The 25,000-nt window shown below is 38.4% G+C and overlaps 2 protein-coding genes and 2 pseudogenes across 3 annotated transcripts in view; 3 read left to right on the top strand and 1 right to left on the bottom strand.

Annotated features, from left to right (window-relative positions):
• Positions 1-25,000, top strand: part of LOC114688539 (zinc finger protein 54-like) — a 406,652-nt gene that overhangs the window by 29,396 nt on the left and 352,256 nt on the right. The window lies entirely within an intron of this gene.
• LOC114688971 overlaps positions 1-25,000 on the top strand; it is a 364,483-nt pseudogene that overhangs the window by 29,389 nt on the left and 310,094 nt on the right.
• LOC114683966 (zinc finger protein 729-like) overlaps positions 1-25,000 on the bottom strand; it is a 279,247-nt gene that overhangs the window by 180,782 nt on the left and 73,465 nt on the right. The gene's annotated exons all lie outside the window — the stretch shown is intronic.
• Positions 2,242-11,106, top strand: LOC114686990 (annotated as a pseudogene).

Raw genomic sequence — 25,000 nt, 5'->3', positions numbered from 1 at the left:
CAAACAAAATCATCTTGACACAAAAAAAAGAGATTCCCGCTGACTCTTACTTTTACCTGATATTAAACCAGATAATGGGCAGGGTGTGGTGGCACACTCCTTTAATCCCAGCATGCCAGAGCAGAAGTAGGTCTTCTCAGAGAGTTCCACTTCATTCTTTTCTATGCAAGGTATTTGAGGACAGCAAGGGCTATTACTCAGACAAGCCCAGTCTCAAAAAACAAAAACAAAACAAAACAAAAAACTAGATAATTATATAATGAAAAGGAATGTACAGACTGTTTTGGTCATTTATGATAAATTTCTGAGAAGAGCAGGGTCGTGCACACCATTAATCCCAACACACCCAAGACAGTGGTAAGCAGATTTCTGGGAATTTAGTTCTGCCTGAAACTTTTGGAAAGGGCTTTTGCGCTTTCGGGTTCCGGTGAGTCTAATCAGCTTATCCAGAGTCACACAAGACAAACTTGTTGCTGAGTTAGTAAAATGACAAGACCACCATCTAGTGGTCAGAGCGAAACAGTGCTAGGTTTATTTAACTTCTGGATTCGTTTAATTGAGTAGTCTCCATATCGACTTCCAGAATGGCTAGATTTTTGATCATGGCATTAACATTCACTTAGATTTCTTTTATATTGTTGCTGGGTTAGATTATTGGTAGCATTTATGTGGTGATGTGTTGTGTACCCTAACAAAATTTGCCTGAAGATGAGAGGACAGAACAAGCTACTAGATTAGACATAGAGGTCACAAAGTGGAGGCACACACCTTTAATCCTAGCAGTCACGAGGCAGAGATCCATCTGGATCTCTGTGCGTTCGAAGCCACCCTGGAATACATTAGATTGACTCAGTGTAGGAGAGGAAACAGAGCCAGGCAGTGGTGGCACACACCTTTAATCCCAGTACTGGAAAGCACACAAGCCTTTAATCCCAGGAAGTGATGGCAGGGCAGAGAAAGGTATATAAGGCTTGAGTAGACAGGAGCTAAAGGCATTTGGGCTGAGACCTTTTCAGCTGAGGAAGCTCATTCAGCTTGAGGCCTCTTGGCTGAGCTATTTCAGGCTGAGGAGTTGGTGAGGTAAGAGATGGTGGCTGTGGCTTGCTCTGCTTCTCTGATCTTTCAGCCTTTACCCAATATTTTGTTTCAGGTTTTTCATTATAATACCATTTTAAGAGTCTTACAACATATTTTTCTTCCTTCTGTGTGAGATTTGGTGATTTGTTGTCTTGCTCATGGATGATTACTTCCAAGTTCTCCTGTATATATGTAGTCACCACATAGAATTATTATTTCCTGTATTTACATGGATAATTCATCTGATAGCCCTGTATAAATTTTGCCTCTAGTTATTGTCAGCAAAGCTGCTTTAGTGAAATCAATTATGTTCTCTCAAGGCTATCTTCAAATGCACTTAGGTCTCTATCACCGTTAAGATAATTTTTTTCTTAAGGCAAAAATAGGATTGAGAGTGATTTTCTCTTCAAGCTTGAAATATCATTCCATTCTCTTCTGTATTTGGGATCATTGTCTGGACACCTGGTCATAGTTTGTTGCTTGGATTTTTTCCTGTGGTTTGACATTGTTTTCTAACAGCTCTCTATAGTCGTAGTTTGTGTATTCTCTTACAAATAAAGCTTGCCTGAAGATCAGAGGGCAAACAAAGCCAGCCACTAGTTAGTCAAAGAGTCCAGGCAGTGGTACCACACAACTTTAATCCCAGTACTTGAGAGACAGAGACAGAGACAGAGACAGAGACAGAGGCAGAGGCAGAGGCAGAGGCAGAGGCAGAGGCAGACAGATCTATGCAAATTCAGGGTCACCCTGGGCTACACAAGACTGATCCAGTTTAAAAGGAAACTGAGCCAGGCAGTGGTGGCACACTCCTTTAATCCCAGCACTTGGCATCTCATGTTTTTGTTTTCAGTGCTGGGGAGATACACATGCCTTTAAACCCTGTGCTAAGGAGTTTGGGAAAAGAAGTCATATGGCTGGGCACAGAAAGGAATAGAAGGTGGAAGGAGACAGGAGCTCAGCACTCTTTCAGTTGGAGAATCTTAAAGATTTAAGAACTAGCAGCTGTCTGTGTTGCTTCTCTGATCTATGAGCTTTCCCCCTGATATCAGACTTTGGGTTTGTATTAAAAGACCAACTAGAATTTGTGCTACAGCTTTCAGTATTAATTATTTCCTTTTCTTTTTGATCCCTTATATGAAAGATCAGCAAGTCATCTCTTCCTTGTTCCTTAAAGAGAAACTCAGAGAAAAGAAACAGAAAAAAATGGCTGTTTCTCCAGTGTGTATTTTCCAGGTCAGTGGTCATGCCTACTTTACTAGAAATGTTATATGTTCAGATATTGCAAACCTTTAATTATCTGCTAATGACAATATTTTAAATTTTATTATGACAATTGTTCTAAAAAAACAACACACATACACTGATATTAACTGAACTTAATTACTGTACAAGTACTGTACAAATATTGAAATTTTATTTAGTTAGAGTAGTCATTGGGAACTTAATCTTTGGAATCTATCAAATGGGGCTTTATATTTTTGTTATTGAATATATTTTTATCAACTTATCCATCAGAGAAAAAGAAAAATTACTTTGGAAAAATCACAGCTAGAAAATTACTTAATTTATATCCTTTTTCATAACCATTGTTCATTATCTGCATTCAGTCCTACCTCAACCCTGTCATTTAACCTTTCTTGATCTCTATTCTCCATGTTCTGCTGAGCCCCCATGTATTTTGTTTCTCATAGACACACATTATTGGCCAGTTTCTGAATATAAGGTAAAAGGTGATTCCCTCTTTCTGACACTGTGTGACCAACTTAATATTACACATTCTATGTCTAATCATTTTCCTGCAATTTTCTCCTTAGCTGAATGGTATTCCTTTATGTATGTGTACAGTCTTCATATAATTAGCTTAATTCTAATACTTTGCCATGTTGAAGGCAGTAGCAGTGAATGTGGAGTGTGAATATATCTGTAACGGGATGTGGAGTTTTCAAATTATGTTTCAAGGAGTGACATTGCCGGGTCATATATTAGATCTATCTTCAATTTTTTTAATAATCTTGAAACTCATTACCACACTGAGTGTATAATTTTCACACACCCACATCAACAGTGAATAAGAGTTCCTTTCTCTTCTCACCTTGCCTAACACTTGTTTTCTGGTTAGTTGATGACAGCCATTCTCAGCCTGGGCTGAGGAGATATTTCAAAGCAGTTTTAATTTGGGATTCCATGATGGCATGTTTTTTAGGGATCCTGAACTCTTTTGCAATATTTATTGGCCATTTGTGTATTTGTCTTTAAAAAATGTCTGTTCAGCTCCTTTGAGCATCTATAAATAGCAGTATAATTTCCTTGGTATTTAATTTCTGTAATTCTTGGTAAATTCTAGGTATGAGCCCCTATCAACAATGTCACTGGTACAGATTCTCTTCCATCACTTGGGTGTGTGTGTGCTCTGGTGATGGTTTCCAAGGAGAAACTTTTTCTGTTCATGTAGTCCCATTGTTTCACTTCCTCTGTTGTTGGTTTTCTTTCTAATCAATAAGGCCTTGCCTATCCCAAAATCCGGATGGATCCTCTCAACATTTTCTACTTGTCTATGTGATTATGATTTGAAATAAGATTTTTTGATCCACTTTGAATGGTCTTTATACAAATGAAAGATAAGTATCTAATTCCATTCTTCTTCTGTGTTCAGTTTTACCAACACCATTTGTTAAAAGGCTACATTTTTATGCTGCATCTTTTTGCCTCCTTTGTCAAATAAGTACATTAGCTTTTTATTTTTCTTTCTTTCTGGGTCCTCTATCACAATCTATTATCATTCTCTTCTTTTAAATGACTGTACCATGCTGTATTTATGAGTACAGATATATAATGTAATTTCATAAATCCACACTTACAGCATTTTTATTCATTCTGATCTTCCCAGATTATTTTTCCCGAAGAATAAGTATCTCACATGAAATTATGACTAGTATTTTTGAAAAAAATTCCATTTTAGCACATGAACAAAAAATACATTGCTGTGATGTTTAATTGTTTTAGAATAAGGGCTATATCTGTATATATTAGTGAGTGAGGAATTCTGTGTTATGTAGGCTTTATTTTTTTTAACTGTCCCACTTACTTGAATCATGGTTTTTTTTTATTTATTTTTTAAATTACACTCATGATATTCATTACTTACAATCATGATATTAATCACATTTGTGGTATTCATAGATTACAGATTACATTCGCAGTATTCATTTAAATATATATATATATATATATATATATATATATATATGTTTTTTTTAATTTTAAATGTCGAATGTCATTTTTTGAAGGGGGTAGGAGGTCTTAAATACAGGCTTACAGTACAATGGAAAGACCCTGGAGGGCAGAAATTTGCTACTGATGTTTTACAATCTTGCATCTAAGCTGTTAACGCCCATTATTCAGGATACACAGACAAGGAACTTCCCATAAGCATTCAGGAGGGTGGAACATGGCAGGGAATTAGGATTGGGAGGATATCAAGGTCAATGTCTGCAAGCAAGGCAACAGTTACCCTAAACGGGGGCCAGGACCCTGCAGGTCCCCCTTTTATTAAAAAATGAGTTTCTGACCTGGGTTGCGTGGGACGTCAGCAGGTCACCTTACCTGTCAGGGAGACACCTGCCCAGGCCACACAGGTGCTCTGTCTTAGTTTGGTGAGTGCCCCCCAGGGCACCTATCTCTTAATACTCATTTTCATATTGGCTCAATTGTGTGTGTGAGCTGCATAGTTAATTGCTGCCAAAGATCTCAAAGTGGCACTGGGCTTGCAATCTGTGTGTTCAATACAGAAAAGACCAAAAGAGGTCCTATCTCACCCATAGCCAGTAGGCTAAAGGCAACTGAGCCATTCCCTTCCTTAACGAGCCATACTGTACAGTGGAGTCCTTGTAAGATAGTATCCCAAAAGCAACTAGAACTTGAGTTTATAAATTTATAATTTTCAAAGCCAATTGATATATATATATATATATATATATATATATATATATATATATATATATATATATACACGGTGTGCGCCATTGTTACAACAGCAACAGCAGCAGCAGCAGCAATGTCAGAGTCTCTTCTGGATTGTGTGGACATCCACTGGCATGGATACAACTCCAGGAACATGAACCGCCAGACCCGTTTTTCTTGATCCTTGTTTGACTGACAGCTCTTCTGGAGAATCCAATCTCATGGCTATAGTTCCTAGTATACATTAATACTTGCCAAAGCTGGCCATATTGGGCTCTCAATCTCCATTAGCATAAGAAGGGTAGTTTTTTTCAAGAAGACCCATTAGGTCTCTGTCATGTTGGGCTTCAGCAGCAGCCACAAGGGCGTGTTCAGTGCTCAGGAATGCAGAGAGGAACCTCATTGTTTTGAGGGAATCATGGTTTTAAAGAGGTCATATTGAAGCACATGAGAGTTTCATATCTTAGCACTAAATGCACTTAAGAGACAAAGCTTGTTTTTTAATGCTAAGTAATACTCGGTTCCTAATAGTAAATATTTAAGGACACTAGACAGTGCAAAACAGGCTTGCACAAGTGGCTTGATCCTACCATGAAAATCATGTTCTTGAGTGTAGATTCAGAATGTAGTTGACTTGTTAAGAATGAAATTGCTGTGAAGACACACTGAGACCATGGCACCTCTTATAAAGGAAAGCATTTAATTGAGGTGCCTGCCAGCTTACAGTTTCAGAGGTTCAGTCTATTATCATCAAGGCAGCATATAGGCAGACAAGATGGAGTAGTAGCTGAGAGTCCTACATCTCCAGACAACAGGAGGTCAACTGAGTGTCACATTGAGTGAAGCTTAAACAAAGAGATCTCCAATCTCACCCCCACAGTGACACACTCCCTCCAACAAGGCCATACCTACTTCAACAAAGCCACACCTCCTAATAGTGCCACTCCCAATGGTGGCTAATTACACTCAAACTACCACAGTGGTCTACTTATTTCTCTTTGGTGTTTAATATCATGGAAATGATGATGTCTCCACATGTTTTTTGACAACTGCTATCTGTTTGTCTCAGGAGAATTGCTATTCACATCACACACTTGGTTAGAGTGCTAAGTTGTAACATGCTAAACTGGAGAGATTAGTGTTTTGGTTTTATGTTATGTTTTGTATTTTGAGACAAGTTGTATATGTATAGCCCTGTCTCTTCTAGAAGTGGCCCTGTAGTACTTACTGGCCTCAAACTCACAGAGGTCCATATATCTCCTTTTCTAAGTGCTGGGATTAAAGGCATTCACCACCACACCTGGCTTGAGATCAGCATTTTTATTCCTTTTTTATTGCCTAAACAGGATCCCACTGTGTAGCCATTACTGCCTGGGACTCATTAGGTAGCATTACATGGAATGCATCAGAAATAATGTATTGAGGACACTGACAGATGGATGTGCACAATCCATCACATTTAAAGCAGAAAGAACATTCCTCATGATTGCTTTCTTCTAGTCAGTTCCTGTGAGAGTCATGACTCTACTCCCTAACCCTGAACCTGCAAAGTTTTAAAGCAGAGATTTGGGGAATGAGCTCTAACTGCCAGGTTTGCATTTATTCTTGATTCATGACTCAGAGAGAATATGTCACCACTATGCAGTTTGACAGAAATAAAGGAAGAATCATAAACACTGCTAACCTAAAATCTGTTAGAAAGTACAGGATAACTACTAAAAGGGAAAAAAATTAAAAACTACAAATTTCAGGCACAAAAATTCTCATATTTTCTCCTGAACTGATCTTCTGAGCATTATTATATTCGAGAAACACTGAAAGTGATGGTATTTCTCATGCAGTGTAAACAAATATCCTGTAACAAGAGATCCCTCAATTTTTATAACTTCAGAAATGAAATGTTCTTCAAAACTTCTGAAATTGTTGATTTGCCTAAGTTGGCATATTCATAATATTTTAGGAAAATTTTTGATTATATCAAATGTGGTTGATGCAGATTTTTTTTACCTACTTGGTACTGGATCAAAATGCTTATAAAATAATCCTATATATTGCCCGTTTTTGCATATCAATTTTAAAATTGACAGCATGCAATGTTATTACACTGATATTACTGTGGAAAAAAAGGAAAATTCTTTGCTTATCTAATCAACCATAAATTCTACCTTCCATATGTACCACTTTGGTCATTAATGGAATGGCATTGGACCTAGAATTTAAACATACAAACTGACCGTGTTAGAATATAACCATGTGAGTCCAGGGAATGCATAGCATTGATTGAGTAGCAGTTTCTTTTCTTTTTTTTGTAATTCCTAAAATTTATTTTATTTTATTTTATTTTTTATTAAGAGATTTTTTATTTGATTTACATATCAACCACAGATTCCCCTGAGCTCCCTCCTTTCACTTCACAGCCTTCCCTCCCAAACCCACCTTCCAATCCCACTTCCTCCAAGGCCAGGTCTTCCCTGGGGAGGCAGCAGAGCCCATTTTTTAGTTGGACTGTTACGTATTTTGATGTGTAGTTTCTTGAGTTCTTTATATACTCTGGATATCATCCCTCTGTCAGATGTGGGGTTGGTGAAGACCTTTTCCCATTCTGTAGGCTCTTGTTTTATCTTATGGACCATGTACTTTGCCCTGAAAAAGCTTCTCAGTTTCCAGTGGTTCCATTTATTAATTGTTCTCTCAGTGTCTGTGCAACTGGTTATATAATTAGGAATTGATGTCCAGTGCCAATGCATTCAAGAATACTTCCTACTTTCTCTTCTATCAGGTTCAGAGTAATTGCATTTATGTTGAGATCTTTGATCCACTTGGACATAAGCTTGGTGCACAAAGACAGATATGTATTTATTTTAAAATCTTCTACATTATGCCAGCACAATTTGTTGAAGATGCTTTCTTTTTTCCATTGTACAGTTTTGGCCTCTTCGTCAAAAATTAGGTGTTCATACATATGTGGTTTAATGTTGAGTGGCACATTCTTACTATGATTTACAGGTGCAGCAATAAAAATACATTTCCTCATCATGAATTTTCATTCTGAGACATGTACACTGTGATCCTGTTGGACATAAACTCAACATCCATAATAGATACATATCCATGTCCAGACCTTAAATGTGTGGGGTTTTTTTTGTATATTGTATCTGAGCCTATTATGTCATCCTGTTTCTACAGACTTAGCAAATCCATCATGTGATGTGACTATACTGAAATCATCTTATTGTGGAATTGTCTTCATCGTCTACATCCCTTGTTTCTTCCAGTCTACTTATATCCAAAAAAAAAAAAAATCTGCTTGTAGCATGTGGTCTAACAACTTTTTTGTTTCAGGATCCAATCACATTCCAGGATGTGACTGTGGACTTCTCCCAAGAGGAGTGGGAATTCCTGGACACTGCTCAGAGGACTTTGTACATTGATGTGATGTTGGAAAACTACAGCAACCTGGTTTCTGTGGGTGAGGACATTTTGCTACTAAATAATCCTTTTTATATACTGGCTTTATAGGTTGGAAACTCTCTCTTAAGCTGTCAGAAACAAGAGAATACTAGGGAAAAGTTTTGTAGAACACAACTTTTTCACGGTATTTAATATTTTTTTTTCCATTTTGCATGTTAGAAGTGTCATGCACCCCTAATTTGGTTCCATAATGCATTCAAAAATTTAGTATCATATAATATTTATATGCATATTTTAAGCTCCAATTACATCACTGTACCTCATGTAGTTTGAATTGTGGGAAAAGCTCAAGATGTGCAAATTGAGAAGAAATTTAGCATATTTATATGCTAAAGATTCTGATGGGAAAGAGCCATTGGAAATCTTTCCTGGATTCTTCTAGTTTGTTTTTATTTCATGTATAAAGCACAGTACTATGTTAGACTTCTGTATTCCTTCAAAAAATCTAGCATGGGACATGGGCTACCTCACAAGACATATGGTTGATGAAAGGTAGACCTGGACGCTAGTCCAGAGCAAATGAGATTCCCCAGGAATGTGGAGAACAGAGAATATTCACAAGTATGTGGGGTTAGAATATTAGCAGGGCAACCTTGGAGTCTTCAAGTGAAAGATAAAGCAAGAGATGAAAATGATTTTGTGATATTCAATTCCACTTGAAAGTTTAACTGATCATTTACTTACTGTAGTTTTATGGCCCCAGGATGCACCCTGCCTGTTGTAACTGTTAGATAAAACTGAGCTTTTCCTTGTCCCACAGTCTGACAGTCATAAGCTGCCACAAAGCTAATTACTGATTCCAAGGTTTCCTGATTCATCTTGTGCCATTAGACATTTTTGATAAAGACAACTCATTTATTAGTAGTCACAGACCGTTAAAGGCTGTTGTGCTGTTTTAGTGAGAATATATTAAATTACTACAGTAAAATAAAAATGTCTAAGTGGTTGCTCCTTGACTTATCATAAGAGAAAACTGATGTCGACCATCATTTATCAAAAGTTTAATAGCAGCCCTGCTAATCTGAATTGTACTAATTTTCAGGAAACTATTGTCAACATGATCCTGTCCATCAACATGTGAAGACAGAAAAGGAGTCTTGTCAGTGTAATGAGATTGGTAAAATGGTTCATGACCCCTCCACATGTGCTTGTTATAAAACAAGTGAAACTCCTGAAAACTCTAATAACCACAAGTGCAGTAATCACAGGGATAAATTCATTGACTCTTCAAATCCACATAGACATGAAAGTATGGACATTGGAGAAGAACCTTGCAAATCTAAAGACTGTGAGAAGTTCTTAAATTTGAGTTCCAACCTTACTCAAGATCAGAGACTCTACACTGAAAAGAAAGAGCACAGGCAGAAAGAATATGATGATTATTTCAGCTCTACATACATTCTTTTGCAACAACCAATCTAGCATTGGTGAGAAACCACACCAGTGTGGGGTGTGCGGAAATGCTTGAGTAATGCCTCAAGCCTCACTGTACATCAGAAAGTTCATACCAGAGAGAAATCTTACAAATGTATGGAATGTGACAAATCCTTTACTTGGGAATCACATCTTAGAATACATCAGAGAGTTCATACTGGAGAGAGACCTTACAGATGTAAGGAATGTAACAAATCCTTTTCCCGTTGCTCAAATCTTAGAAGACATCAGAGAATTCACACTGGGCAGAAACCTTACAAATGTATGGAATGTGACAAGTCCTTTAACCAAAACTCACAACTTAAAACACATCAAAAGGTCATACTAGAGAGAGATCTTACAGATGTAAGGAATGTGGTGTATCTTTCTATACATGTTCAACTTTTGTAAGGCATCAGAAACGACATACTGGAGAGAAAACTTACAAATGTAGGGAATGTGACAAATCTTTTGCTAGGTACTCAAATCTTCAACAACATCAAAAAATTCATACTGGAGAGAAACCTTACAAATGTGGAGAATGTGACATGTCCTTTATCCAGATTTCAAATTTTAAAAGACATCAGAGAATACATACAGGAGAGAGACCTTACAGTTGTGAGAATTGTGATAAATGCTTTACAAGTTCTGGAGATCTTAGAAGACATCAGAGGGTCCACACTGGGGAGAGACCTTACAAGTGTATGGAATGTGACATGGCTTTTATCCAGTATTCACATCTTAAAAGACACCAGAGGGTTCATACCGGAGAAAGGCCTTACAGATGTAAGGAATGTGGCAAATGTTTATCTACTGCTTCAAGTCTTAGAAAACATCAGAAACTGCATACTAGAGAGAAACTTTTACAAATGTAGGAAATGTGACAAATCTTTTACAACATGCTAATTTCTTAGAAAATATCAGAAACTTCGTACTGGAGTGAAACCTTAAAAATGCCTTGAATGTGAAAAACTATTTACCTACATGTCAAATCTTAGAACACATCAGAGAGTACACACTGGAGAGAGATTTTACATGTGTAAGTAATGTGACAAGTCTTTCTCTAGCTGCTCACATCTTAGAGCACATGAGGAAATTCATACTGGAGAGAAACTTCACAATCACAAAGACTTTGGAATATCCTTAGAATTCTTAGAATACATCAGACAGTTCATACAGGACTGAAAAATACCATTGTGAACCATGTGACATGTTCTTTATAAGGTGTTCTCTACTAAAAAGGCACAAGTATACATAATAGAAACATAAAGATAAGAAACTTATGATAGGGTTTATTGAAGTTTTAAATGTTATAAAATATCAGAGTTTATATTCAAATAAAATTCTACAACAGTAACTTTGTGAATTGTTCTTTATATATATGGAAACTTTTACCTACAAAATTTTCTGTGCACTCCATGTTTGTCTGATGCTTGTGTAGGCCTGTAGAGGTCATCAGATTCCCTGAAGCTGTAGATAAAAACAGTTGTGAGCTATTGTGTGTGTGTGTGTGTGTGTGTGTGTGTGTGTGTGTGTGTGTGTGTTGAAAATTGATTCCTGGTCCTCTGGATGAGCAAACAGTGCTCTTACCCACTAAACCATATCTACACTGCCAAGGAACTTCTGTAATAAAAATATTTATCTTGTCCTACATCTAAAACTTGAAAATAATGCCAAGCTTTCAATCCAGCACTCAGGAAGCAGCAGCAAGAAGATTTCTGTGAGTCTGAGTTCAACATAGTCAGTTCCAGGACTGCCAGGAATACAAGACCCTGTCTCAGTAATAATAATAATAATAATAATAATAAATAATAATAATAATAATACTTAGAACATTAGAAATATGACAGTAGCTGTGCATCACAAAAGATATACTTCTGAGAAACAACATAAATGTATCCCATATTATACGATATATAATCCATATTTCTTGTTGTCCATTAAAAATGACAGTCACAAAATGCATTCAATTTGACAAATCCTTTACCTAGTGCTCAAATTGATGACATCAAAGCAAATCCAACAAAAAAGAAAGCACCCAAATCCTCCAATAAAGTCTTATCATTACCATCAGAAAGGGCTGTGCCAACATTGACAGCTTCTCTCTTTACAGGTTATCACCTTCTTTCTATGTTAAAGTTTAGCTCTAATATGAAGATTTGAAAGTGAACAAATGATAAGACTTTATTGGAGCATTTTTGTGTTTCCTTTCGGGTTTATATAAGTTTCTTAAGGTACACAATATTTTGCGGAACACAATACCACCACATTTCCTCTCTTTTTGTCTAAAATTAAAGAAAGCTTATAACTAATACAAGAAAAAGTATTCAATAAGTATATACAATATATACAGCCAAAATTACATTAATGATGTCTAGTCCATTGACATTTGTCAGAATCAGATAAAAACTCCATTATATATATTAACAATGTCCAGTCCAGTAGCATCTGATAAACTCAGACCAAAAAATTTATTATTTATCTTATTTAAAACAAGTAGTTCCTTTTTAAAAGTAGATTCCATAATCTCCTTTTTTATCTTATCATATCATCATTTGTTCACTTTCAAATCTTCATATTAGAAAAACATATTAGAACTAAACCTTAACATAAAAAGAAGGTGATAACCTGTAAAGAGAGGAGCTGTCAATGTTGGCTCAGCCCTTTCTGATGGAAATGTTGAAAGTCATAAAGTCTTTTTTTTTATTTTACAATACTATTCAGTTCTACATAACAGCCACAGATTCCCTTGTTCTCCCCCATCCTGCCCCCCCCGCCCCTTCCCCCCAGCCCAATCCCCATTTCCACCACCTCCAGATCAAGGCCACCCTCGAGGACTGAGATCGACCTGGTAGACTCAGTCCAGGCAGGTCCAGGCCCCTCCTCCAGACTGAGCCAAGCGTCCCTGTACAAGTCCTAGGGTTTCAAACAGCTATCTCATGCAGCGAGCCCAGGACCTGGTACCACTGCCTAGATGCCTCCCAAACAGATCAAGCCAATCAACTGTCTCACCTATTCAGAGGGCCTGATCCAGCTGGGGGCCCCTCAGCCTTTGGTTCATAGTTCATGTGTTTCCATTTGTTTGGCTATTTGTCCCTGTGCTTTATCCAACCGTGGTTTCAACAATTCTTGCTCATATAAATCCTCCTCTTTCTCGCTAATTAGACTCCTGGAGCTCCACCCAGGGCCTAGCTGTGGATGTCTGCATCCAGATTCCTCAGTCCTTGAATGGGGTTTCTGGCACAACTATTAGGGTGTTTGGCCATCCCATCACCAGAGTAGGTCAGTCCTGGCTGTCTCTCAGCCATTGCCAGCAGTCTTTTGGGGGGTATCTTTGTGGATTTCTGTGGGCCTCTTTAGCACTTTGTTTCTTCCTTTTCTCATGTGGTCTTCATTTATCATGGTCTCCTTTTCCTTGTTCTCCCTCTCTGTTCTTGATCCAGGTGGGATCTCCCACTCTCTTTCCCTCTATCCTCACCATTCAATGCTCCCACTCATGTCCAGGCTGTTCATGTAGATCTCATCCATTTCTCCGTCATTGGGTGATCCCCGTGCCTTTCTTGGGGTCCTGTTTTCCAGGTAGCCTCACTGGTGATGTGAGTAGCAGTCCAGTCATCCTTGTTTCACATCTACTATCCTCCTATGAGTGAGTACATACCATGTTTGTCTTTCTGAGTCTAGGTTACCTCACTCAGGATGATTTTTTCTAGATCCATCCATTTCCCTGCAAACCTCATGATGTCATTGTTTTTCTCTGCTGAGTAGTATTCCATTGTGTATATGTGCCACAATTTATTTATCCATTCTTCAGTTGAAGGGCATCTAGGTTGTTTCCAGGTTTTGGCTATTACAAACAATGCTCATATAAACATAGCTGAGCAAGTGTTCTTGTGGTATGATTGAACATTTCTTGGGTATATGCCCAAGAGTGGTATAGCTGGATCTTGGGGGAGATTGATTCCCAATTTTCTAAGAAAGTGCCATATTGATTTCCAAAGTGGTTGTACAAGCTTGCATTCCCACCAGGAGTGGAGGAGTGTTCCCTGTGTTCCACATCCTCTCCAGCATAAAGTGTCCTCAGTGTTTTTGATCTTAGCCATTCTGACAGGTGTGAGGTGGTATCTCAGAGTTGTTTTGATTTGCATTTCCCTGATGATTAGGGATGTTGAGCAATTCCTTAAAAGTCTTTCAGCCATTTGAGTTTCCTCTGTTGAGAATTCTCTGTTTAGTTCTATAGCCCATTTCTTAATTGGAATGTTGTTCGTTTTGGTGTCTAATTTCTTGAGTTCCTTAAAAATTCTGGATATCAGCCCTCTGTCAGATGTGGGGTTGGTGAAGATCTTTTCCCATTCTGTAGGCTGTCACTTTGTCTTGTTGACTGTATCCTTTGCTCTACAAAAGCTTCTCAGTTTCAGGAGGTCCCACTGATTGATTGTTTCTCTCAGTGCCTGTGCTACTGGTGTTATATTTAGGAAGTGACCTCCTATGCCAATGTGTTCAAGACTACTTCCTACTTTCTCTTCCAGCAGGTTCAGAGTAGCTGGATTTAGGTCCTTGATCCACTTGGACTTAAGTTTTGTGCATGGCGACAGATATGGATCTATTTGCAGCCTTCTACATGTTGATATCCAGTTATGCCAGCACCATTTTTGAAGATGCTTTCTTTTTTCTATTGTACACTTTTGGCTTCTTTGTCAAAAATTATATGTTCATAGGTGTGCGGCATAACTGAAAGTCATAAATGGTGCTGGCATAACTGAAAGTCATAAAGTCTTTATAGCTGCTTGAACCAGATTCAGCAAAGCTGAGCCACAGGATGGCCACTGTGGCACATTAGGCTTTGATCTTCATGTGTCCAATCTTGGGGGTGGGCATTCATATTTGAGCATTTTGGGGTAATACGTTGATGGGAAATTTCTTAGGAATCATTTATGAGTTCTTCCAGAGGTACTGTTTCTAAGATTCCCCAGTAAGGGCTTGAGCATTATACCCCTCCTACTTTTGGGGAGATAGAATCATCTACCTGAAGGTCTTCCTTATGTCTTGGGGATTGTGATGCACATAAAGAAGGCAGAGATCTCATGTTGAGTCTCTGAGATATTCTTGAAATATCTGCCCCATAATTACTCAGGAATATGAAAGTCAGAGAAAAACATGAACAAACATGATGAATGTACCTTGAATTTTTTTGTCTCACCCATGGTCCGGACTAATCTCTCTCACAGCCAGTCCCACAGCCACTCACACCCAACCAAGTAAACACACAGAGACTTATATTTATTACAAACTGTATGGCCATGGCAGGCTTCTTGTTATTTAGTTCTTATATATTAACCCATTTCTATTAGTCTTTAAGTTGCCACATAGCTTGTAGCCTACCGGTATCTTAACATGTTGCTTCTAATCACAGCAGGTGGCAGCATCTTTCTGACTCAGCCTTCCACTTCCCAGAATCCTCTTCTCTCTTTGTCCCACCTATACTTCCTGCCGGACTTCTGGCCAATCAATGTTTTATTTATAAACCAATCAGAGCAACACAGTTAACATACAGAACATCCCACTGCAGATGAGAATATTCTCATTGTAAACATGGCAATTCCATGGAGTTCAGCCTAGGAGTATTTACTCTGTATCAATTTTTTCTGAGATTAAACACTTCCATCTTGTAGGATGATTCTTAAACACAGGATATCTAAAGCTACATAAAGGAATGGGATAGCCCAAGGCAGTAGTTCTCAATCTTCCTATGTTGTGACAATTTGAAAATGTTCTTCTAGTTGTAGTGTCCCTCAACTGTAAAATTATTCTTGGTACACTATTTAACTGTAATTTTGCTACTGATCTAAATCATAATGTAAATATCTGATATGCAGGGTATCTGATATGTGATCCCAAAGGGGTCCTGACACAAGAGTTGACTGACATTTTTGTGAGGGAAGGTAAAATACCTCATTATACAGAGAATCTCCAGAAACACATAGACAACTTAATAGCTCCAGGAAGTCACAGAAACTGGAAAGATTCATCAATGCCTTCCCGCATCAAGCATATATAATCAGTAAGGACTACTGAAACTTCAGACAAGTTGAGATGCACAGAAGATGCTCAGACAAGGGATGGATCAGACACTATGCAAGTTGCCTGGACCAGAGAATACAAGAAGACAAGCTCCCATCTTTCCACAGGAAGAGGCAGTGAGAGGCTTGAGAGACACTTCCAACCTATTTTAAACTGCCTGCAAGCTGAGCATCGGTTCCCCAAGTTTCTCACTTCATTAGGCTTCTCCCTAAGAGGGAGATACAGCTGTCTCTGAGTCCTTTTTCATTTTATAACTAATTTCTCACTGCCAGTTGGAAGGTCACCCCATTAAAACTCATGGGTCTACATAGCATTAGAAATGACTAAGAGCTTTAGAGTACTGTGTGCTCTTTCAAAAGACTCGCTTTGTATTTCCAGCACCCTCACATGGGCACTCAAACTGTTACCTCAGTTCCTGGATGTCCAATGCCCTCTTCTTGTCTCTGCTAGCACTAGGATCACACAAGGTACACAGACATACATGCACGAAAAAGGATCCCACAAAGAGAAAACAAACAGAACCTCATTGGTTCACCAAGATAAACATTGTTGGTTCCCATCTTTGGTTTTCTTTGTTTTCTTATTTGCCATTAGTAGATGTTTCTTAGTGTTTCCACAAGAATAATGTCACACATCAGTGCTGTAATTAGGTAGCAGAATCGCTTTCTTTCTTTCATTTACTCATTGTTTTGAGAACACTAGACTGATTTCAAAAGTTCTTTCTCTAGTGAAGTGAGTTCTTTCTCACTCCCACAGCAGTGTTTGATCTCTTTTCCTCACTTCATGTCAACATTAGTTATCATTTCTCTTCCTCATGACTGTCATTGTTGCTAGGGCATCATGGAGGCTTAAAGGAATCCTATTCTGCTCTACCTGATAGATATGCATATGGTTTGTTTGTTGTGGTTTTAGTCTGGGTTTGTAATTGTTTCTTATTTGGTTTATTTTTCTTTTACATTCTTTACGTATAATTTTGAATTTACTACATAATTAGAACTTTTCTCCTCTCACTTTCTTCTCTACAAATTCTCCCATACACCTCTGTGCTTGCACTTAAATTCATGGCATCTTTTCATTAATTTTTATTGTATTCATATATGTCTACTTGTGTACATACATTATCATAACTAATTTGGTGAGTCTATATTATGTTACTTGTATATGTGTCTTCATTGTTGACCATTTGGTATTGAATAACCAGTTTGTGTGCTCCTCCCAGGGGAGACTATTTCTCCTGCACCCAGAACCCCCCACCTGCCTGTAATTCTCTTTGTAGGGTTGAGGCATTTTGGGCTTTTTCCCATCCACTTTGTCATGTCCATTGTTCTTGTCTCTGTCCAGCTCACATTTGGGATGCTATGTTGGTGAGATTTTACAGACAGAGCTTCTGGCATTGCTAGGCAGGATGGTTATTTTTGGTTGTCAACTTGACTACGTCTGGAATGAACTAGAATCCAGAAATGGAGGGCATACCTGAGAGACATTATTTGTGCTTATTTTTAAGTGACTGAATCAACTTCTAGTTGGAACTCTCTGATAGGTAGACAAATGTCATTAAGCCACATCTTGAGGCTGAAGGACACACTCATGTTATCAGGATAGAGAGAGTAGAAGATGTACCTTTAATCTGGGCCACATCCTCTGCTGAAATCATATAAAAGGACATGGAAATAGGAATCATTTTGCTGTATGTGTGTTTGTTAGCTAATTTTCTAGCTAGTGTGTCCATTCCTTCTCTTGCATTGGAACCTACTTCTTTGGGCTTGCACATATACTCAACAACAGCTAAGACAGTGATACTTTGGGACTAAGCAATTATTGGATTTTTGAACTTTCTCTTACAGCTAGCCATTGTTGGATTAACTGGAAAGCAGCCTGTAAGTTAGTCCATTATATCCCCAACAACACACACACACACACACACACACACACACACACACACACACACATGCACTCTCCTCTCTCTCTCTCTCTCTCTCTCTCTCTCTCTCTCTCTCTCTCTGTCTCTCTCTCTCTCACACACACACACACACACACTGATTCTATAAATTCTGTTACATTAGAGAACTTTGTTTCACGCACCCAGAGAAACAATCTCACAACAAACTCCCTTGTCTTCTAAGTCTTACAATTTTAATATCCTCCACTTCATGAATGAAGCTTCAGTTTTAGATGCAGGAGTATTTTAAAGTTGTATCCAGTTCACCTGGCTCCACAACTCTGCATTTTCATTACTTGTGGATTTTTGTAGTGTTCTCTGTTGAAAAGAGAATGTTTCTTGATGATGTGAATACTAACTTACCTGTGGGTACAAAGAACATGTTTAGCTATTTCTTAGAGATTGTGATAGTTTGATAAATTTGTAGTTGTTTCTTTTCCACGAAGATTCATGTCTTTGGCCAGGCGGTGGCAAACGCCTTTACTCTTAGCACTCGGTAGACAGAGGCAGGCAGATCTCTGTGAGTTCGAGGCCAGCCTGGTAACAGATTGAGATCCAGGAAAGGCACCAAAGCTTCACAGAGAAACCCTACCTCGGAAAAAAAATGATTCATGTCTGCATCAGCACAAGTCCTGTTATCATGTCTGGAAAATTACCCAAGGTGCTGCACAGGCTACCTGATTGAAATGAATGATCAACTGGATCCCTTGTTTACTGCCATTAAAGATGTTTATGATAATAAATTTGAAGCTCTTATTAACATAGAGGAAATTCTGGCCTGGTGGTGGTGCACACCATGAATCCCAGCATTCAGGAGCCAGAGCCAGGTGGATCTTGTGAGTTTGAGGCCAGCCTGTTCTACAGAGGAAGATCTAAGACAGACACCAAAACTACACAGAGAAACCCTGTCTCAAAAAAATTACCAAAAAAGAAGGAATAGGTGAATTTCCAGTTGAAGTTAACATATCAAATTTCAACAACATGAAATAAATATGTACACAGAACATCAGAACCAATGTGATTTAAGCTGGTATAAAATGCCACCTTGAAAACAACCACCTGACCAGATTGACTGGATTCTATCAGAACTCCAGAGAAAAACTATCTAGTCTTCAACTCCATCAAAGACCACAGAAGGATATAGTATTGCCTTAGTAAACTGGAAATGCATTGCAAGCAACTTCCAAAATTCAAGAAATGACAGAGACAGTTGCCTGCCTCTACAGTGATCTAAAGATCCTTTGTAATGTTGAGGTGTCCATCTTCAGACAACAGGCCTAGAGTTTGTACTTGCTTCTTCTTGGCTGCTGTAGAATATTTGGGAGTCTTCACTGCAAAGCAGGAACCTAAATAACCATTTTAGCCAATTTTGGCAACTTCAGTAGTCATGTTCTTATGGGTCCTGTATGTCCAGTTTATACAACATACTATCATCAGTCCAGGCAAGAGCAGCCTCTTACCCCAATGGCAATTTTTGCCAAGAAGAAGATAAACTCAACATAGAGAGTCTTTGATACCCATCTTTCTTTCTGAAGTAAATTGGTGTTGCCAGGAGAAGACATGTCTCACTGTCCAGAAAGGTTAAGTTTTTAAAGCATTTTAAAGCCATATTATGTAGATCTTTGAAGTGTTTGAAGTTTACATGCCTAATTGAATTATATCTATGTATACCTCAAAACTTAATTAACATGACTAAAGATTGACTTTCATAGAAGAATAATTATAAATCTGTATGTCTTAATTATCCATTACAATTTCAAATGAGCTGCACAAACATACCTTAGACAAGAGTAGAAATATACATAGAGTATAACAAAACTAACTTTAAATTTGTATCAATAAACTAAAATCTATAACAATGTAAAATATTTTAAACAAGTTGTTGCTCTTTAAAAGCAGAATCAATAAACTACCCATTCATCCTATCATATCTATATCCTACATTTCTATATCAGCTGGTTCTAAGTTAAAGCTTATTCCAGGATTATTGATATTGTGTTCACCAATATACCGTGCACTCAAATAAATTTATATGGGGTCAGAGAACAGAACAACCACTAGACAGACATAGAGACCAGAAAATGGTGGCACCCCCACCTTTAATCATAGCCTTCTGGAGCATGGGTCTCTATGAGTTCAAAGCCACACTGGAAATAGCCAGGCATGGGGACTCATGCCTTTAATCCCAGGAAGTAATGGCAGAAAGCAGAAAGGTATATAAGGCATGAAAAACAGAAACTAGGTGGTTAAGCTTTTAAGCTTTTAGCAACAGTTCAGCTGACATCCTCTCAGATGAGGACTTGAAAGCTTCCAGTCTGAAAAAACAGCATCAGCTGAGGAATTGGCAAGGTGAGGTGGCTGTGGTTTGTTCTGCTTCTCTGATCTTCCAACATTGACCCCAGTACCAGGCTCCAGGATTGTTTTTATTAATAAAACCTTCTAACAATTCCTGCTACACCAGGAGCATGAGGAAACAGGGTGGCATTCCAGTTAAAGTAGGGGCTTATGGAGGCCAGGTGATTAATGGAGTTTTGGCTGATGTCTCAATCAAAGTAGGTCCAGTAGGTACCCAGATTCATCCTGTGTTTATTGCCCTAACTACTTTGGCATGTCCATTGTTCTTGGTTTTGTCCAGCCCACATTTGGGAGGTCATGTTGGTGAGATTTTATAAACATAGTTTCTGATGTTGCAAGGTATGATGGTAATTCTGTTATCAAGTTTACTACATCTGAAATGAACTAGAATCCAGAAATGAAGGGCATACCTGAGAGACAATATTTTTGCTTAATTGGATATGGATGGATCCACTTTTAGTCTGGAATTTCAGACAGGAAGACAAATAACATTAATCCACATCTTGAGGCTGAAGGACCAACACCTTTGAATAGGATAGAGATGGAAGGGCACACCTTCTACTGGTAGACATGGAAAGAGGCATCATTTTCCTCACTGCCCTTTTGTTGGTTCATTTTTTTGTGCTAGCTCATCCACTCTTTCACTGGCATTGGAGCCTACTTCTTTGGATTCCATCATATACTGAAAAAGAGCCACGACAACCAGCTATGTGGACTAAGCAACTGCTACATTTTTGGACTTCTGTTAAAACCAGCCAATTGTGGATTACCTGGACAGCAGCTTGTAAGTCAATACAATAAATTCTCATTATATATAAAAATAAATAAATAAATAAATATTCATTCCATAACTTCAGTTACACTAGAGAACTCTGACTAATACACTTGTTGACACAATTTCACAACAAACCTCCATGTCCTCAGCCTCATTTAATCATTATAGCTCCTCTTCAGGAGTGTTTTAAAGATGCATCCATGTACCTCTGCGCCACAACTATGCACTTTAGCCATTGTCAATTTTTGAAGTGATATCTGTTGAAAAGAGAAGTTTCTCTTACGAGGGGGTGAAAGCTCAGATTGCCTGTGGTTACAAACAAAAATGTTTAGTTATTTGTTAAGGATTATGATGGTTTACTAAAATGGTAATTGTTGTTGTCCTCCATGATTCATGTCTTCTCCTGCACCAGTAGTGTAGCCAGATTTTCATTGCCTGTCATTGTTCCCTTTTGTGAAGCCATCTTAGTTTCAATGAGAGAGGTCTGAGTTGATGTTGTCTGATACTTTGTTTGTATTCAGACAAATATATCTTGCCTGGAGATCGGAGTGTAGAGGTAGCCAGTAGTTAACCACAGATGCCTGGCAGTGGTGACATACTCTTTTAAACTTGGTTTGGGAGGAAGAATTGGAAAGATCTGGAGTTCAAGGCCACCTTGGGCTTCACAAGATTTAATCAGTCTAAAAGAGAAACAGAGCTGGGTGGTGGTGGTTCACACCTTTAATCCCAGCATTAGGGAAGTAGAGACAGGGATATAAGGCCGGTGGAGAAATGATTTTTCTCATTCAGTCTTAGAATATGTAGAGACAGGTTGCCTCCAGACTTGGTTTGAGATTTCATAGAGGTAAGAATTCTCTGGTGGCTGGCTGTTCTCCTCTGATATTTCAGTTTTATCCCTCAATATCTGACTTGGGGTTTTTTAAATAATGCTAATTGGGATTTCAATTCAGGTTACCACCAAGGTATGCTTGCAACTACTACTTTCTTAGGGCTATTGTACCAGGATGACAGTTGATGTGGTTCATAGGCATCATAGGACTTTTGTTTGGCTCACTGCTTTGGAAGCTTGCATGGTCCTTTTGAAAGCTATTGCTCATGGAGCAATTTACATTATTTTCAGACAATATCTCTGTGTCTTTCTCCTTTCCTAGTCTCACTGTGTAAATTTCACTGGCCTTGAACTCAGAGTTCCCTAGCCCAAGTCTCTGAAGTGCTTGGGTAAAAGGCATGCATAACCTTGGTGAACTGTACATAACTTTTTGTAATTATTATTTTTTTGTTATTTTCTCTGTAGCTTTTGCTGACCTAGAACTCACTCTGTAGAGCAGACTGGCCTTGAAATCACAGAGTCTGTCTGTGGCTACCTCCTGAGTGCTGAGATTAAAGCTGTTTGCCACTACCACCCCTTCTGTTACCATGTCTTGACAATTATACAAGGTAACTGCACAGCCTCCATGATAGAAATGAGTGAACAACTGGATCTCTTATTACCTGACGTTAAAGAGATTTGTTACACTAAATTGGAAACTCTAATTGAAACAGATGAATATAACACACTAAATTAAAACAACATGAAATAATATGTAAATAAATATGTAAACAGAACATCAGTTGCAATGTGACTGAGGCCAGTATAAAATGCCGGCCCTAAAACTACCCCTTGAACAGATCGACAGAATTCCATCAGAACTCACAGAAAAACCAACATCAAAGTTACTTGAAATAACTTCTTTTTTTTTCATTTTTTTAAAAATTTTATTTTTCAATACCATTCAGTTCTACATGTTAGCCACGGGTTCCCCTATTCTCCCCCTTCCCACTCCCTCCCCTTACCCCCAGCCTACCCCCCATTCCCACCTCCTCCAGGGCAAATCCTCCCCCGAGGACTGTGATCAACCTGATAGACTCAGTCCAGGCAGGTCCAGTCCCTTCCTCCCAGACTGAGCCAAGTGTCCCTGCATAAGCTCCAGGTTTCAAACAGCCAACTCATGCAATGAGTACAGGACTTGGTCCCACTGCCTAGTTGCCTCCCAAACTGATCAAGCCAATCAACACTCTCACCTATTGAAATACTTCTTAAGAGTGGCACACACCTTTAATACCAGCACACCAGAGGCAGAGGCAGGCATATCTCTATGAGTTCAAAGATAGTAAGGTGTTCATAATTCCATGACATTCAGGACTATAACATAAAACCCTTTTTCTAAAACAATACAAAATAAATTAAAATAAAAAAAACAAACAAAATCATCTTGACACAAAAAAAGAGATTCTCCCTGACTCTTATTTTTACCTGATATTAAGCCAGATAATGTGCAAGGTGTGGTGGCACACTCCTTTAATCCCAGCATGCCAGAGCAGAGGTAGGTCTTCTCAGAGAGTTCCACTTCATTCTTTTCTATGCAAGGTATTTGAGGACAGCAAGGGCTATTACTCAGACAAGCCCAGTCTCAAAAAACAAAAACAAAACAAAACAAAAAACTAGATAATTATACAATGAAAAGGAATGTACAGACTGTTTTGGTCATTTATGATAAATTTCTGAGAAGAGCAGGGTTGTGCACACCATTAATCCCAACACACCCAAGACAGTGGTAAGCAGATTTCTGGGAATTTAGTTCTGCCTGAAACTTTTGGAAAGCGCTTTTGTGCTTTCGGGTTCCAGTGAGTCTAATCAGCTTATCCTGAGTCACAGAAGACAAACTTGTTGCTGAGTTAGTAAAATGACAAGACCACCATCTAGTGGTCAGAGCGGTACAGTGCTAGGTTTATTTAAGTTCTGGATTCGTTTAATTGAGTAGTCTCCATATCGACTTCCAGAATGGCTAGATTTTTGATCATGGCATTAACATTCACTTAGATTTCTTTTATATTGTTGCTGGGTTAGATTATTGGTAGCATTTATGTGGTGATGTGTTGTGTACCCTAACAAAATTTGCCTGAATATGAGAGGACAGAACAAGCTACTAGATCAGACATAGAGGTCACAGAGTGGAGGTACACACCTTTAATCCTAGCAGTCACGAGGCAGAGATCCATCTGGATCTCTGTGAGTTCGAAGCCACCCTGGAATACATTAGATTGACTCAGTGTAGGAGAGGAAACAGAGCCAGGCAGTGGTGGCACACACCTTTAATCCCAGTACTGGTAAGTACACAAGCCTTTAATCCCAGGAAGTGATGGCAGGGCAGAGAAAGGTATATAAGGCTTGAGGAGACAGGAGCTAGAGGCATTTGGGCTGAGACCTTTTCAGCTGAGGAAGCTCATTCAGCTTGAGGCCTCTTGGCTGAGCACTTTCAGGCTGAGGAATTGGTGAGGTAAGAGGTCATGAATGCCTGTTCTGCTTCTCTGATCTTTCAGTCTTTACCCAATATTTTGTTTCAGGTTTTTCATTATAATACCATTTTAAGAATCTTACAACATATTTTTCTTCCTTCTGTGTGAGAATTGGTGATTTGTTGTCTTGCCCATGGATGATTACTTCCAAGTTCTCCTGTATTTATGTAGTCATCACATAGAATTATTATTTCCTGTATTTACATGGATAATTCATCTGATAGCCCTGTATAAATTTTGCCTCTAGTTATTGTCAGCAAAGCTGCTTTAGTGAAATCAATTATGTTATCTCAAGGCTATCTTCAAATGCACTTAGGTCTCTATTACCGTTAAGATAATTTTTTTCTTAAGGCAAAAATAGGATTGAGAGTGATTTTCTCTTCAAGCTTGAAATATCATTCCATTCTCTTCTGCATTTGGGATCATTGTCTGGACACCTGGTCATAGTTTGTTGCTTGGATTTTTTCCTGTGATTTGACATTGTTTTCTAACAGCTCTCTATGGTTGTAGTTTGTGTATTCTCTTACAAATAAAGCTTGCCAGAAGATCAGAGGGCAAACAAAGCCAGCCACTAGTTAGTCAAAGAGTCCAGGCAG

This window comes from Peromyscus leucopus, chromosome 1 (assembly GCF_004664715.2).
Source record: "Peromyscus leucopus breed LL Stock chromosome 1, UCI_PerLeu_2.1, whole genome shotgun sequence".
Taxonomy (NCBI): Eukaryota; Metazoa; Chordata; class Mammalia; order Rodentia; family Cricetidae; genus Peromyscus; species Peromyscus leucopus.
Note: the sequence above shows the minus strand (reverse complement) of the source record. Positions and strands in the feature narration are given on the sequence as shown.